Raw genomic sequence first — 17,905 nt, forward strand, 5'->3', positions numbered from 1 at the left:
ACTTGTACTTTGCTTTATTAAAATTGACTGGGCTTTGAAATTGCATACTCGAAATATAACTGAGAACTTCAAATAAAAAGTACGAAATTTTCGTAATTTTTTTTCGAATTTTTTCCAAAACGTTTTTGAGAAATATCGAAAATAAAATAAAGGAATTTTAATTCACAAAATTTGTTTTAAAACTGCCACTGCTGCTTTATTGTACGCTGTTGTACGTTTGTATGTACCGAAATTATTAATTTACGTTTAACTTCCGCATTAAACAGCAAACGAAATTGCTTATTCGCTGTAGTTTATTCAATATTTATATATATACACATGCGCGGTTCCAGGGGGGAGGGGACTTTTTTGTATTGACTGTAACGAAGTATATAATACTAATCTACATAGTAATTTCTTATCACACAACGGATTTTTACAAATTTTTAATTTTTCTTGCTTTTTTACGTTATTATTATACATATTTAAAAAAAAGTGTCCCCCCCTGGAACCGCGCATGATATACATATATGCACAACATATATATTTGAGGTTCTTGATTATTTTTAGGTATTTATTTCATTCTTAGAGTGTTTGAGAGAAAAGTTCTCTGGCATATTTATGGTCCTGTTCGTGATGCCGACGGCGAGAACGAAAGAAAGTATAATGATCAACTGTGTGAGCTTTACTTCGATATGAAGATTGTGCAACGAATAAAACTCCAAAGGCTTCGCTGGATAGGTCATGATATAATGGACGAAGACGTTCCGGCCTAGAAAGTATTTCAGTCGACACCGCAGTTTGAAAGCTGAAGAAGGGGGAGACCTCCACTGAGTTGGGAGAGGCAGGTGGACGAAGACTTGACCTATCTTGGTGCTCCCAATTGACGTTAGTTATCGCTATACAGAGTCGCTTGAGCGGTTAGTAACAACAATTATTTCTTGAGTTTCTTGTTTCACTAGGAAAATACAATTATTTTTTAAGTGTTTGAAAAACAGTTATTTTTTGAGCTTCTTATTTTGCTCGAAAAAGAAGAGCCATTTTTTTAGTTTTTTATATCGCTCAGAAAATAACAGTTATTTTTTGAGTTAGTTCGCTCGGAAATATGAATTTAAATTTTTCTCAGAAAATAAAAGTATTGTAACGAATTTAGTAATTCCGCTTATTTGCAACCTTCTGCTAACGTTCGAATCACTAAACTGTTGAATAAATAACTCCAATATTCAATAATGCAAAATGGTCTTTATTAGACTACTTTCACAATAACACTTCTACCTCTCAACAGACAGCGTGCTTAAATCAAACTGAAACTGATTACTCAGCTTTAACTCCTTTTATACTCTGTGATGTCTCGTTCGCATACTTCTAGGCGTTTCTAGAATTTAACTTAGTTACCAGCTATAAATTTACCAGCTACAACTACAGATGCACGCGTGTATATGTGAGTTATACTTGCACAAATGATTGCCTACTTTTGTGAGCACCTCAGATAATATATATGTATGTGTTTGTGCGTTTCTCTCCGCTGCGTGTACGTACATATGTGTAGACATAACGATTAATTTGTTTACGTATATACAAGTGTGGCAGCTTGCTTTATTGTTGTTGTGGCTTTATTTACTTAGTATCAGATTAGTGATGTGAGTATCACTTGTGTCACTAATATTCGTCACAGTATTATACTTTTTTTGAGTTTGTTATTTCACTTAGAAAAAATTTGTTTTCAATTTTTTTGTTTCTCTTCTTATTCCGCTCCGAAAATAGCAATTATTTTGGGGTTTTTTTATTTTACTCTGTAAATAAAAGGTATTTCGCTCCGAAAATAATAGTTATGTTTAGATTTTTTTCTTTTGGATCATACATTTTTATTGAGCACTTAACTGAAGACCCGCGTAAACGGTAAGATGCTTAAACGCACATTGAGAAAATGGTCCTTTAATTGATTGATGAAATATTGATGTATGATGGAACGATTTTCCGTCATCCCTTGACAAATTTGGTTTCGAGACCAACGACGTTCTGAGAACGAGAGCGAAAATCCTTACTGATGATGGCACAACACCGAAATCGGTTTGTCTCGAAACCAAATTTGATAAGGGATAACGGAAAATCGTTTCAATATACATACATCATTTATCCTCCCTGTCGGAAAATCAGCAAAACAAAATAAGTCTGATGAAATATTCATTTTGTGAGAAAAATTAACATAAGTATACGTTTGAAAGAGATAACTGCTGATAGCCTGAAACTTAGAGCTAGCTTTCTATTGGTAATTTTCAGTTGAAAATATATCCTATTTGGTATTTTTTGGTCACAATTATGTAGCCTTTCCATATAACCAATTATTATAATTTAATATAACGATGGTATACGGTTTAATTTAATCCAATTAGCAAAATTCGCATGAGAAGAATATTGTAAATAATAGCCAAACAAACTTTGGCTTGCCATATCAATTTCAATCGCATGGCCAATCTCTACCTTGACTAGCTATATTTGGTAAATCTAATAAAAGAAAGGACAAAAAGTCACCCTCGTGATCCCACCCAAGCCTGTTGACACCGTCTCGCCACCTTGTTGCAGTTCACAAGCGCACATTTTCACATGAGTGCGCAACAACACTCACAGTAATGCACACATACAAATATGTAAACTCTACATAAATGCACTAGGATATAAATATGTAAAAGCGTATTTTGTAATTTAGTCCATGTACCAAGGATATTCATATTCATAGCGACTCGTTACTTTGCCCTCGCGCGCCTTTTTGAAGCGAAAAATAGAAAAAAATTCCAAGTGACGTTTCACTGCAAAAGGAATAACGAACAGAACGAAAGCTTGAGTATGCTTTTACCTGCAACGAACTGCTTTGATGAATATTTCAACTATAGGGAACTTGATATGACTGCGAACCAACAGAGTGAGGTACGCTTGTCTGAATAAATGTTTGCAACTTCTCTAATGAGGGTTTGGTAGCTAATAAAAAAAGGAATAACTTTTCCATTTTGTCTTTACATTGCTGGAAGAGGTTCAGTAAAAGTTATTTCTTAGATATCTAGATGTGGAAGCAATTCTAGAGCTCCAATAACCAAGTAATTTATACTTGGCACGCTATACGGAATTTCGAATGACTGTAAATTTACTGTACTGTAACCCTTGAAAAGGAGAAAAACTTGTTCTGTAAAATTAAGCCAGTTATTAATTTTTGTTCGAAAAGTCGAAAGACTTCCCAAAATAAAAAAAAATTTCAATAGTCTATTTTCTTAAACAAAATTTTAAATTTCCCAAATATATTGTAACGAATTCCTCTTATTTGCAACCTTCTGCTAACGTTCGAATTACTAAACTGTTGAATAATTAACTCCAATATTCGATAATGCAAATTTGTCTTTATTAGACTACTTTCAAAATAACACTACTACTTCTCGACAGATAGCGTGCTTAAATCAAACTGATTTTTCGTGCCTCAACTGTTCCTGCTTTTATACTGTTTGATTTCCGCGTTGACATATTTCTAGGCGCTTCTATTTCTAGAATTTACTAGTTAGTTATCAGCTATAAAATTACCAGCTATAACTACGTTTATAGCTTCTCATATGCGCGTGTATATGTGAATGATACTTGCACAAATTATTGCCTGCTTTTGGGAGTATCTCAGATATATGCATGTGTTTGTGCGTTGCTCTCCTCTGCTTGTATGGACATATGTATAGACATAATGATTGATTTATTGATGTGCATACAAGTCACGGCTTATTATTGGCTTAGAGATGATAGTATCCCTTAGTGTGGCTAATATTCGTCACAATTTAAACAAAAATGAAAAAAATATGGTAAACAAATTTAAAAAATACTCCAATAACTCACATTTTTACAAAAAGTCGAAATATTTCCAAAAAAATTATTCTAGCTTTTCCATAGTTCAAGAGCAAAACAAAATTCTGAAAAAGTACGGCGCATTTTTGCAAGCTCTAAATTTTCTGAAAAAGTTCTGCGAACTACGTCAAATATTCGATGTTTTCCGAAAAGTAAAAAAATAATAATTCGAATATAGTAAAAAAATAATTTTTCCGGGTAGATGTTGTTGTTGTTGTTGTAGCAGTGCTTCGCCCCACCTAAAAGCTGCGACCGATCACAAATTGTCCTCTAACGGGAGTCCAAGGAAACCTGCTGTTTCAACAGGGGTGGACCATAATGAAAGGGGTGTTAGAAGCGTTGGTTCCACATTACAATTAAAGAAATGGTCATGTGGGGACACATTGCAAACGGGGTATACATTTTGTATATTGGGGTTGATTCTGGATTGGTAAGAGTTTAACCTGTTACAGTATCCAGAACAAAGTTGAGCTAGAGTGACTCGCGTTTCCCTGGGGAGTATGCGTTCTTCTTCCGCAAGTTTTGGGTACTGTTCTTTGAGTACTGGATTCAACGGACCTGGCATAAAGGTCCGACGCCTGTTTGTGGAGTTCACCAAGGATATGCTTGTGTTTTTTTGCTTCATACGGCTGAGTTCTCAGGTGCCGCATTTCCTCAAAATGTAACCCCATTTAATTTCCGGGTAGATCTTTAATAGTTCTATGCAGAGGCAGAAACTGTTATTCCTTTTATAATATAATTCCTTGCAAACCTATTAATTTGGACTTTTAATATATTTGGATCAAGATAAAAATTATTTTCGGATTTTTATTACCTGAGTCCGATAGCGCTAGTTAAAAAATTAAATCCGGACTTTTATTTTTTAAGGCGAAAATAAAAGTCCGGTTTAACTTTTATTTCCGGACTTTTATTTTTAAAAGTCCGAGTTTAACAAGTTCTATCGGACTCAAAAAGTAAAATTACATATTTTACTTTTATATGTGGACTTTTATGGAAAAAGTTCGATAAATAAATAGGCTGCATGATTCGACATGATATTGCTATACGGATACCTGGGAACTCAAACATTTTCACCTAGGAGAGTTTTTTGACCAGGACTTCTTCGACTCCGAAAAAAAAATAATTACTATTTCCCGTCCCTGGTTCTATGGCTCCTGAACTATATTTTCAAAAGTTGAAAAGTTTCAAAATTGCAGAAAAAAAAATTGTATTACTGCTTCAAAAGTTTCTGCGTAGCTTTTCATTTGTTCCAGAGGTCCTGTAAAAAAATAGGCCTGAAAATTTTCAAAAATTCGAAACATTTTCAAGTTACAAAAATTATTTTAAAAATTTGTGTGTACCCTTCTAATTTTCTGAGAGTAGAAGAAAGTTCATCAAAAGCCCTCCAAATACCGAAATTTGTAAAAAGTCTGAAAATTAAAAAAAAATTACAAAACATTAAAAAGAAACGGTTTGAGTATATTTGCAATAGCTCTGGAGTTCCTGAGGAGTAAAAAAAGTTTTTCAAACGATATTCAAAAAAAAATATTTTTAATCGAAGGCTGCGTAAAATCCTATCTCGGCTAACATTTCGAAAACGCTCTTTCTGAGAATATTTCTCAAAAATACCGTATTTCAGAATTTGTGTCAAAAACGTGCTATATCAGAGTTCGGTTCAAGTACGGTCTATCTCAGAATTTGTTTCGTAAACGCCCAAGCTTATGTCAAAATGTATCGAATTTGAACTTAGATAGGGCGTTTTTAAAACATATTCTTCAACCGAATTCAGAGGTAGGGCGGTTTGAAAAAAGTTCGGAATTAGGGTGTTCTTCAAAAGTTTTCTGAGATAGGGTATTTACGAAACGGCACTCTTGATGTGGTGATATTCCACTCAGCAATCAAAATTTTTTGTAAAGCTTTAAAATAATTATAAAGTTTCTGACTTTTTCGGCATTTGGTTTTTTGTTTTATGGACCCTCTATATTTCCGCAGAGCATCTACTGAAGTAGTAATGAATTGATTCCTATTTAGTTAGGTAGCTATGACTCATCGTCGAAGCATCGGCTCTATAGCACAGTGACCTATGATACCTCCCGGGAATTCAAGGGGTTGATAAACGCAATACACAGCTTTCGCAGCCCAATTTTTAACCTCAGCTACGCGAGGCTAATCCTGTAAAAAATATGAATGTATCATACACATATTTAGCAAGCGATGCTCCGGCGACCCCAAGTTCCTCATGGAGTTAGAGGGTAGGGGATGGCCTAGAAGGCTCAGTGTGATCATATTAAATCCTTACTGAGATGGTCGAGTTAGTACCTTAATGGTGCTTGTTACCGGAACGTACCGGATCTACATCCGGAAAAACATAGTCAACATCAATAACACTTCCCAAAACCTTCGGAGGGTGTCTTATCCAAAAACAACAAAAAATAACAACAACAACAACAACATGCCGTCCAAAAGTACTTTCAATGCAAGCAAAGCTGATTGATTTTGAAAGGCAAGTCCGTTTCTTTCGTATACAAACAAGGACTTAGAGACCTCATAGTAGATAACACACTGATGGTATTTTATATCCATTTCGTAACCTTTTCTGGTCATAACTGGTTCATTTCCTCTATTTCCGAGGACCCTGCATTGGGAGAGATTAAGATGCCCTACGGATGCCAAAGAATCTCGAGAACTCCACACAATAGCTATCAATAGGATTCTTATGCCTTTAAGGCAATTCGGTAGCCAACAAAGATAGTTACATAAGCCTCCGGTACTGTACTTGCCTTGAAGCCTTCAAGCTACGACCTCATCGACCCTCCGTCTGGAAAACATTGCAAGAGTCAAGAAATCGGTGATTGACGAGCAGATGCTTTGAGTACAGCCCATTTCTTGTTCCCGTTTCTCAATTTTGAGCCATCTCCGTAGACTGTAATATCGCAAAAAACCGTCTATATCTTAAATTAAATAAAATATTTTGACTAAATTCGATTAAATAGAAATCTTCGAATTTTATAATTAAACGATTTCGTGAGTTTCTTCAACAAGGCCCTCAAGATAATTGCATTTCTGTGCAAACACCCTGTATCTTGGCACAAAATACATATGAACGTGCACAGAAAAGACGTTGGCGAAACAACCCTTAGACGGTAAAAATAAAAAAACTCGTTTTCAATTTCTAAAAATGAGCGAAGGTGTACTTGCTGCTGTAGCAAAGCTGAGGGGTTTCTTAATTTATTAGATACGATTGTATATGTTTGCAAATATACCTGAGTACATCGATTGAAGAACAAATAAAATCCGTTAAATTTTAAACTGCCTATTTTTACGATCTAACAAAGATTATAATGCAAATCGCCATACAGAACGCGGCATGTAATTTATATGGGGACAAGTGGATGATTCGTCACCGGTAGTGGAGCATAAAATTCGCATAAACGTTTGCGAAGTGATTACGAAATCAATCAACTAAATCAACTAGGCAGTTCTAATACTTAGTCGCCAACTAGCAAAGTTAAATAGAAAAATTTCCAGCATTGCATTCTGCATTCCGTTTGCTAAAGCGAAGCCGACTTAGCGACGTGTGCGGCCGCCGTTCCAGTGCACCTGCATCCATCCCAAATAAACCGAGGTATATGAGTGTGTAAGGTATACACTAGGGTGTTCCTTATAAACAGTAATACCTCTTTAAATGGTAATACCAATGTCAAATATATCCAAAATCTTCGTTCCGGCTGGATATGCCTAAGGAACATCGAACAGTAGTGAAAGTTAAGATTTTTCTATGGAGGCCTAAGTTCAGATTACCCAATGAAAAATGGAACCCTTTGATTTTAAATTCAGCGGTAAGCGAACTCGAAACGGTACCTGAAGAAATTCCGAAATAGTCGCAAATTAATAAAGAAAACAAAACAAAGGTTCCGGAGATACTTTCGAAATAATCAAGAGATACGGGCATGGGCTGAAAGTCTCACGATTTCCTCTTGGGTGTTTTGAAAAACGTTCCGTTTTACTAAAATTCAAAGTTCATTTGGCATTTTTTTGTTGCTATATAAAAAACTACACATTTAATGACAGAAATTCACAAGTTGTTGTGGCATAGAGGTAGAGTTGGAGTACGGGTTTTCGAGAGGAGACGAGTTCAAGTCCGAGCTTTTGGGTCAAACTGTTTTTTTGTTTGTTTTTGAATTTATTTAGAGAAACGTATTCGTTTATTTTCTTAAATTTTTTTTTAAATTGTTTTATTTCGGCTGTTGAGTCGAATATCACCCTATTTCAGCAGCCAGTTCGAAAACGCCCATTCTCGGAAGCCGGTTGAAGTACTTCCTACCTCCAAATTTTTTTCATAAATGCCGTATCTATCGCTAAAATATAATTAGTTTATGCTCAGATAGAGGGTTTTAGAAACAAATTGAAATCTGATGTTTTTGAATAAAATTATGAGATAGGACGTACTTGGTTGGGCAGCGTAGGGAGAGCGCCATGATTCTGGCGAGCCGGCAGATCTTTACCCTGATATGGGTAACGAGATGGCGAATGAGCTGGCACGGCGTGTAGCGGCTCTTGATGTCTCAGGAGCGGAGGAGGTCCTTGCACTCCTGGGACTCATCAAGGGTCGCATCTCCCAGCACTGGTTGAGCGAGGCCAACAATAGGTGGAAGCGGTTGCGGTCCTGTAAAGTTTCCAAGAGCATGTGTCATTATATAACGAAAAACGCTCTATAGCTGTCCTGAAGATGAACAGAAGGGATATATCCAGAGTAGTTGCGGTGCTCACGGGGCATTGGACAATTGCGGGTACAAGCGGCACGGATGGGACTGGAACACAATACCTCCTGTCGCAGCTGCAAGCGTACGGAGGCGGAGGAAACGATTGAGCATCTGCTGTCGAAGCAGAATAAAGTTTCTTGGAAAGCCCTTTTTGAAAGCCTCCCAGAACTCAAGGATGTTAGGCCGAGAGAGCTTCTCAAATTTATAAACTCCACGGGATGGATATAGGGGGACGGGTTTCCCTGAGGCTTATTTATCCCTGAGGCTTGGTTATCTCACGAATTGTGGTATCAAAACGGCGCATGAGCGCTAATTGGAGTCAATTGGGACTCGCCACTCCAACCAACCAACCAACCAGGGCGCACATCAAACAAAATCTAGAACAGGACGTTCTTCAAAGGTTTTATTTTTTGAGATAGAGATTTTTGAAACAGCAGCCGGCTTATTTTATCAAAATTTTTTTTAAATTAAAAAAAAAAAAAAATGTAAGGCGCGATAACCTCCGAAGAGATCTAAGGCCGAGCTTCTCTTCCAATTTGCGTCGTGCTCCTCTTGATTTTCCCTACAAATTGGCCGGACGGGACCTACATGTTTTATGCCGACTCCGAACGGCATCTGCAAGGCAGATGAGTTTTCACTGAGAGCTTTCATGGCAGAAATACACCCGGAGCGCTTGCCAAACACTGCCGAGGGGCGACCCGCTTAGAAAAATTTTCTTATAATTGAAAAACATTTCTATTAATAAAAATATATTCATTTTTTAAATATTCCCATTAAAACCGCCAACGTTTAGTTAACGAAATCAAAACAGGAAACTTTAAACGATTCCGAGTTTCCGAAAAGGTGGAACCCTATTTAGTCCATATTCGAAAACACTAAAAAAAATACGATTTAAAGTACAGGTCTAACAATTTCAAAACCGAAATCCTAAAATACTAACCGAAACTATTTACAGAAGACGTCTGATAGCACCAAAATAGTTCCAAGATAGTCTGGAAGTTATCTTTAAACTATATCCCGAAATTGTTTGGAAATATTTCCGAAAATTATTTCGAAATAAATTCCTAAAACTGAAATTATTTCGGAAACAATACCGAAATGATATCAAAAAGATGGTGAAAATATTTCCTGCATGGTCCCAAAATGACGCCGTTAAAAACCGAATGAAAACCGTCGTCGTCTGAACGAAAAATGATCCTAAGTGAAAATTTATCTCAAAAAGGTAAGCGATAAAAACTCCCTATATGACCCCTATACGAATCGACCTGAAGCCAGAGCGATCTAACCGACGCCGTCTGAATGAAAAGTGATCTCAAGTGAAAAGTGATCGCAAAAAGTTGCGGAAATAGTCCATGCATGGCTCCAAAATTATTCGATCTGAAAGAAAAGCGACTCCAAAGAAACCTGATGTCGTCGGAAAAAAATTGGTCCAAAAAAGTCACGAAAATAGTTCCTGCAAGGCCCCAAAACGACACTGTCTGAAGCCGACCGAAACCTGATTTCCCCGCACTGAAAAAATACCCACATTACTCAAACCTCGTACTAAAACGTGCATGGCCCTAGAAGGACTCGATCTGCTTGAAACCTGACGTTATCCTAAACAAATTTTCCAAGGTTTCTTAGACAAATTTGACTCGTATACCAAATATCATTGTTCCAGATTAAATAGGTTCAGAGTTATAATTTTTTGTTAAACTAGATCTCGATCTATGCGACTTCAATACAAAATTTTATAGGCAGTTATAAAATATAGTTATAACGATTCAAAAGCCGTCCCGCGGAGAGGAAAACTAGGCCGTTGCACTGCTCGCATTTTTAAAACTGCTTAGACCCTGACCCATATGACTTTCATTTACGTAATATCATTTGATCCAGGTCAATGTACTTAGAGTTAGATATATCGATTAAGAAGTAATTAAAAAGTTGATGGTACTAGGAGCGCCGCTTCCTTATTTTAATAACATAATCAATAGATCCTTCAAGATGTGTGTCAAATTCCATTCAAATTCATCCAACTTGTTGTAAAGTAATGTACCTAGCACGCCCGAAATTGGAAGAGCAACTCGGACTTAACCAAGCACCAGTTATGTATGTATATTGTTTCAAATTGTTATTGTTAATATTGGCAACGACGGACACCCTAATAAATGCGAGTGTACTTATCGAGCACAGTGAAATCAGAGTTACCAAGAGCCATATCCTGTCTTAATTGTACCATATGTACACTCAATTGTTTACATACATAGTAACGTACATATGTACGTTTGTGTCTCACTATAAAAGGCTCAAATATCCTCTCCCTATCTGACTAACAGCCTGTATGATTGCTTGACTGACTGCCTGGCTGCAGGCAAAAAGGCGAAATGCCATTTTCATGTCGCTCTCATGCGAGCTGTCTCGTTGGCCCCTTAATACGTGTTGACCAGTGTTGCCATTTTCGTGCTTGTGGAGCCAGATCTAGTCCTTTTTTTGTTTGCGTTTAGCTCCAAAAATTCCGGTTTAGCTCCTAGCTGTTTTTTGGCCCTTTTTAAAATGCTTTCTCCTTTTTGGCTCCAAATCTATTTCGGCAATACGTATTGTGAAATTTGTAATGTGTTTTATATGTGTCGAAGTTTTATTTTATTTGTTTCGTTATGTATGATATTACAACTGGGTACTCAACTGATAACAAAAACTTTAATCGATAAACTGTGTCATGAGGTTGTACATTTGCTTTTCCAGCTTGTGCACAAGCATAGTGTCTCCTTCTAAGAGTTCCGACCCTTTAACTTTAGATTATAATAAATTTTTGTCCTTATTTTCATTATACGTCTGAAGAATATATACGAATTAAAAAATAAGATAAATGTATAGACGAATTTATTAAAAGAAAGATACGTAATATATGTCGCGACTTCATAATTAAATTAATAGAGCAATTACGCAACGCTTGCCGCAAAATATAGAAACGCTCAGCAAAATAGATTTCTTTTCACATTGAGAATTGTGAAACCCCAATTGTTTTCATATTTCACAAATGAAAAAGACAAGTATAGCACTGATGAAATAACTAAGTTAGAAATGCAGTGGAAGAATATCCATCTCCAAAATTGGAAAAATGTGACTTCAACTTTAAGTTTTTGGTTTGAGGTTAAAGAGTTTAAGAACACGTTAAATGAAACCCCTTTCCAAGAGCTTGTCGATTTTGTGCTTACATTTCTTATGCTACCAATAAGTAATGCTGAAGTTGAAATAACATTTTCAAATATGAGTTTAATTAAAAGCAAACACAGAAACAAAATGAATTTATTTATGTTGAATTCGCTTCTGACAATAAGAAGTGGTCTTAAACAGCTATATAAATGCTGTCATGACTTTGAAATAAACAAAGATCTCTTAAAATTAATGAACACAAAAAATATTTATGAATGTAGCAATAATAATAATTCATTTTCTGAGAACAAAATCATAGATTTTTTAAGTCTAAGGCCCTTCAAATATATCTCGTCCCAACATAAACTTGAATATCGCACACGTGTATTTTATTTAATGATGATTCGACCACGCGTAGGACGTTAAAAATTTAATAAAAATATTCGAAAAAATTTAAATAAATTTTCATCGGCCAACATTTTGGCAAGTCGTATTTTTGGCGAACCTATAGCCATGCCGTCATTGTAGTAGTGTGAAAAATACTTAAATACTTCTTACTTTTTAATGATATAAAATATAAAATGAACTATAACAAGTAAGGAAAGCTAAGTTCGGGTGTAACCGAACATTACATACTCAGCTGACAGCTTTGGAGACAAAATAAGGGAAAATCACCATTTAGGAAAATGAACCTAGGGTAACCCTGGAATGTGTTTGTGTGACATGAATATTAAAGAGCATTTTGAAAGGGAGTATGCAATAGTTCTATAGGTGGTCGCCATTTCGGGATATCGCCATAAAGGTGGACCAGGGGTGACTCTAAAATGTGTTTGTACGATATGGGTATCAAATGAAAGATGGTAATGAGTATTTTAAAATGGAGTGATGCTTAGTTCTATAGGTGGACGCCTTTTCGAGATATCGCCATAAAAAGGGAACAGGGGTGACTCTAGAATCTCTTTGTAGGATATGGGTATCAAATGAAAGGTGTTAATGAGTATTTTAAAAGGGAGTGGGCCATAGTTCTATAGGTGGACGCCATTTCGAGATATCGCCATAAAGGTGGACCAGGGGTGACTCTAGAATGTGTTTGTACGTTATGGGTATCAAATTAAAGGTATTAATGAGAGTTCTAAAAGGGAGTGGCCCTTAGTTGTATATGTGAAGGCGTTTTCGAGATATCGACCAATACGTGGACCAGGGTGACCCATAGCATCATCTGTTGGGTACAGCTATTTTATTTATATATGTAATACCACGAACAGTATTCCTGCAAGATTCCAAGGGCTTCTGATTTCGCCCTGCATAACTTTTTCATTATCTTCTACTTAATATGGTAGGTGTCACACCCATTTTACAAAGTTTTTTCTAAAGTTATATTTTGCGTCAATAAACCAATCCAATTACCATGTTTCATCCCTTTTTTCATATTTGATATAGAATTATGGCATTTTTTTTCATTTTTCGTAATTTTCGATATCGAAAAAGTGGGCGTGGTTATAGTCCGAATTCGGCCATTTTTTATACCAAGATAAAGTGAGTTCAGATAAGTACGTGAACTAAGTTTAGTAAAGATATATCGATTTTTGCTCAAGTTATCATGTTAACGGCCAAGCGGAAGGACAGGCGGTCGACTGTGTAAAGAAACTGGGCGTGGCTTCAACCGATTTCGCCCATTTTCACAGAAAACAGTTATCGTCATATATTTATGCCCCTACCAAATTTCACAAGGATTGGTAAATTTTTGTTCGACTTATGGCATTAAAAGTATTCTACACGAATGAAATGAAAAAGGGCGGAGCCACGCCCATTTTGAAACTTTCTTTAATTTTTGTATTTTGTTGCACCATATCATTACTGGAGTTGAATGTTGGCATAATTTACTTATATACTGTAAAGATATCAAATTTTTTGTTAAAATTTGATGAAAAAAAATATTTTTTTAAAAGTGGGCGTGTTCGCCATCCGATTTTGCTAGTTTTTATTTAGCACACAAATAGGAATAGGAGTAACGTTTCTGCCAAATTTCATCATGATATCTTCAACGACTGCCAAATTACAGCTTGCAAAACTTTTAAATTACCTTCTTTTAAAAGTGGGCGGTGCCACGCCCATTGTCCAAAATTTTACTAATTTTCTATTCTGCGTCATAAGGTCAGCCCACCTACCAAGCTTCATCGCTTTATCCGTCTTTGGTAATGAATTATCGCACTTTTTCTGTTTTTCGAAATTTTCGATATCGAAAAAGTGGGCGTGGTTGCAGTCCGATTTCGTTCATTTTAAATAGCGATCTGAGTTAAGCTCCCAGGAACGCACACACCAAATTTCATCAAGATACCTCAAAATTTACTCAAGTTATCGTGTTTACGGACGGACGGACGGACGGACGGACATGGCTAAATGAATTTCTTTTTTCGCCCAGATCATTTTGATATATAGAAGTCTATATCTATCTCGATTAGTTTATGCCGTTACGGATTGCCGTTATGCGAACAAAGTTAATATACTCTGTGAGCTCTGCTCAGCTGAGTATAAAAACAGTATTATTTATGTACCTCTATAAGGCACACATTTTTTTTTTTTTTGTTTTTGTGAGTTTACTGTACCTTTTTTATAACTTTGTTTTTTAAGTTTGATTTGAAATAAATGTGAAAACTTACATTGAAAAATATACATATACTTTTAGCTCTTTTTGCAACGGGTTTTGGATTTTCTTGAAGAAATTTAGCTCTTTCTAGCCCTTTTTTTCTAGATTCTAGCCCCAAAGAAATTTTATTCCTGGCAACACTGGTATTGACTTCGTTTATTTACTCTTTCTCTATTTTACTGGTGCTAGGTCTACCCAGTGTACATATTGGAAAGCCGCCGCATCACTTGGTATGCCAAAGCTAAAACCAGAACTATAGCACAACAAGCGTTTCAAAATTACAGAACATGCTCATAACGCACCGAACTCTCAGCATACTAAATCCTGAGTATTTTATGTTCCTTAATACTTGCTGGGTTTACATCCATATCAATTTTTGTTTGTTGAGTATCTCTCTCACCCATCCGCATGTTGATATCCTCGGAGCGCGCGACCAGTCAAGCAAGCGAATATGAACTCAGCAACCCTCCAATTTTCGATTTATTCGCATTTTTGCTCATAATAAACAAGATAATGTTGTTGACCGAACATCATTATTATTATTTTGCGACCTCGTTGCCTTCATTGCAATCGCAGTTGCTGCTTTTGTTTGTTTTTCTACAGAAATTCAGAACAGACTTACTTACATATTTACATACAAAAATACAGAATATTGATGTTGTTGTTGGTTTTGTTTTTGCTTGCTTAAATGTACACTTGGTTCGCTGTATAAAACACGCCCCAGTGGCCTAATGGATAAGGCACCGGCCTCCTAAGCCGGGGATTGTGGGTTCGAGTCCCATCTGGGGTACAAAATAAATTCAGTTTTTTCATAAAAAATGCTTTTTTCTAATTAAAAAAAAATACATATGTTAAAAAAACTGTTAAATTGGAAAGTTAGAAACTTTGACAGCAAAATAAATAAAATCTTGTTAAATTTCAAGAAATGAGTATTTTACATTGAAGAGTTTTTTTTATAATAAATATAATTAAAAGGCGTATTTACTTTTTGCTAATATGTAAACTGATATATTTTTGCAATATAAAGCTTAAAGTTTAGTTTTACATTAAAACAATCCCCACATACATAATGCCGCACCCAGCTTCCCGAAATCCATAATCCCGACAAGACAAAATGTGCACAAATAATAATCCAGCACGACGAAATCTCCATGAGAAATAATTCAACACAGAAAATCCCGAAAGATATCCCGAAAAACTATAAACAATATTTCAATTCCTTCGATTTTCAACCTTCGGTCTGTTATTGCCGAAAATATCTGGAATGTGTTTTTTTTCCGAATTTATAGTTTTGCGGATTTTGATTTTTATGGATAATTTGTTCTCTGGATATTATCTATTCGGGATTTGGTTTTGTCTGTCTTTCTATCTGTATCGTGTATATCTGTATAGTGTATGCCGGAATCACTGGAAGTCGGGATTATGAGGTGTACCCGTTCGAATTTCACAGCTTACCTTATTCATCTACTGGAAGCTCATGGATTGGACAGAAATCACTTATGCTGGTTTTGAGATGAGTTCAAATTATGGCCGCACGTATGTATATCAAACAAAGTTTGTGGAATGTAAAGCGAGACAAAAAGTTGATATAATCTTAACGTATAGCGCTGTTATAGCGCTGAAGCGAAAAAACGCGCGCAAGAGGTTTATGTAAAGCCGGCCTAAGTATTACTTACATATGTCAACAAGCTCTGCTCGCCATAGAAAGCTGGTGGGATACCTAGGAAGTATCTATCGTCTCTAATAAAACAGTGCTGGTGCCTTTTAACCTAAAACAAAACCCTATACATCCATGAAGCAAAAATGCCTAAGGTTTTTACTGGTATGTGAAATTCTTCTTTAGAAGCTACTGTGCAATAAGTCTTTGTTGTTGTTGTCGAAGGTTTTGGGGAGTGTTATCTATATTGATAGCCCTTTGGCGGATATAACAAGCACCATTAGGGTACAAGATCGACCATCTTGGAATCGATTTAATATTACCACATTGAGCCTTCTAGACCGACTGACATACAAAAAATTTAGCATCGCGGGTAGGTTAGGTTAGGTTGAACTGGCCGGTCCATGAGGACCTCACATAGACTGATTCAGTCCGTAGTGTTACCAGAAGTTTGTTTTAACGACTAAACTGAAAACCCCTATCAAAAACCAGGACCTATGTTATAAAAAAACTCCGGCCTCTTGGCAAATACTAGAAGCTTCCTAGAACTTAAACCACTTGCTGCTTCTAGATCTGATAGCTGTGTCACTCCTAATAGCTGGAGTCTTAGCCTGGCAAGTGCAGGGCACGAGCACAGAACATGCTCGATCGTTTCCTCCTCCAACCCGCACTTCCTACATCTGCTATCACTGACCAAGCCTAATTTAAAGGCATGTGACGCCAGAAGGCAGTGTCAAGTCAGAATACCCGTCGTGAGTCTACAGTCCTCTCATTTTAATGATAGAAGCAACTTTGTTAGCCTAAGGTTGTAAGACCTACACATAACCTTCGACACTTTACAGCCCCGCGCTTGAACCCACGCCTTTCCCGCTTGGTCGATCATGTGCACCTCTCGCCTTCGCTTAATCTCGCCCAGTCTAATTGGGACGTCTGCGGAGCAAGCTTCAATGGATGCGCCCTTTTTAGCTAGTTCGTCCGCTTTTTCATTCCCATCTATTCCCATATGCCTTGGGACCCAATATAGATGTATGCTTCTCCCTGTCCCGATTCTCTCCAGAGACTGCTTACACTCTAACACGCATTTAGATGCTGTGCTATGCGAGATTATTGCCTTAATTGCTGCTTGACTGTCAATATAAAAGTTAACACGGTTGCAGCTTAAGCTATTAAGCTATTATATAAGCATCGCGGGTAGAAAACTTTTAATTTTACATTGAAATTGTATGAGGCAAAGCTTGGCTTGTTTTGGCTCATATAGCCACCATATGATGTTACTTTTTATTCTGCGTCATGTAGTAGCTCCCAAATTCCAACCTTCGCTAACACTAAAACTGCATCGCCAAAAATCTCTAGAACAGCATGCAATGCGCAGAAAAGTATGCAACATTTAGTACTATATGGTCAATAGGAATACCAGCCTAACTCCTATACTTTTACAGAAGACATAGGTGGTTATTCCTTATGACAACATGATACTTAATGTTGCATGCTTTTCAACGCATTGCATGCTGTTCTAGAGATTTTTGGCGATGCAGTTTTAGCGGTAGCGAAAGTTGGAATTCGAGGGCTGCTCTACCAAACTGCATTTACGCCATTTTCGAAGAAAATGGTACTTAAGCCGACGGTATGGCTGAAATTTAGATCGAGGTTGCCATCCGATTGAAATGAAAACAAAAAAAAAATTTTAAATATGCCAATATGGTTAATCGACGCAAGGTATTTCAGATAATTTGTTCAATAAAAATATTTCTTAGCAAGATTGGCACCTGTGAAGCTGTAGATGCTATGCCGTTAAAACAACCATCTCCAATTGACATCCCTCATAATTTCAACAAAAGCTCAAATGCATAATTTTGATACTATTTTTTAAAT

The 17,905-nt window shown here is 36.4% G+C and overlaps 1 protein-coding gene and 1 non-coding gene across 4 annotated transcripts in view; one reads left to right on the forward strand and one right to left on the reverse strand.

Moving 5' to 3' along the window:
• The window catches only part of mam (mastermind), a 366,289-nt gene that overhangs the window by 275,781 nt on the left and 72,603 nt on the right, over nt 1–17,905 (reverse strand). The window lies entirely within an intron of this gene.
• On the forward strand, nt 15,094–15,166 carry TRNAR-CCU (transfer RNA arginine (anticodon CCU)). The gene has a single exon. It is a non-coding gene; the product is annotated as a tRNA-Arg (tRNA).

Source organism: Eurosta solidaginis, chromosome 3 (genome assembly GCF_040869045.1).
Source record: "Eurosta solidaginis isolate ZX-2024a chromosome 3, ASM4086904v1, whole genome shotgun sequence".
Classification (NCBI taxonomy): Eukaryota; Metazoa; Arthropoda; class Insecta; order Diptera; family Tephritidae; genus Eurosta; species Eurosta solidaginis.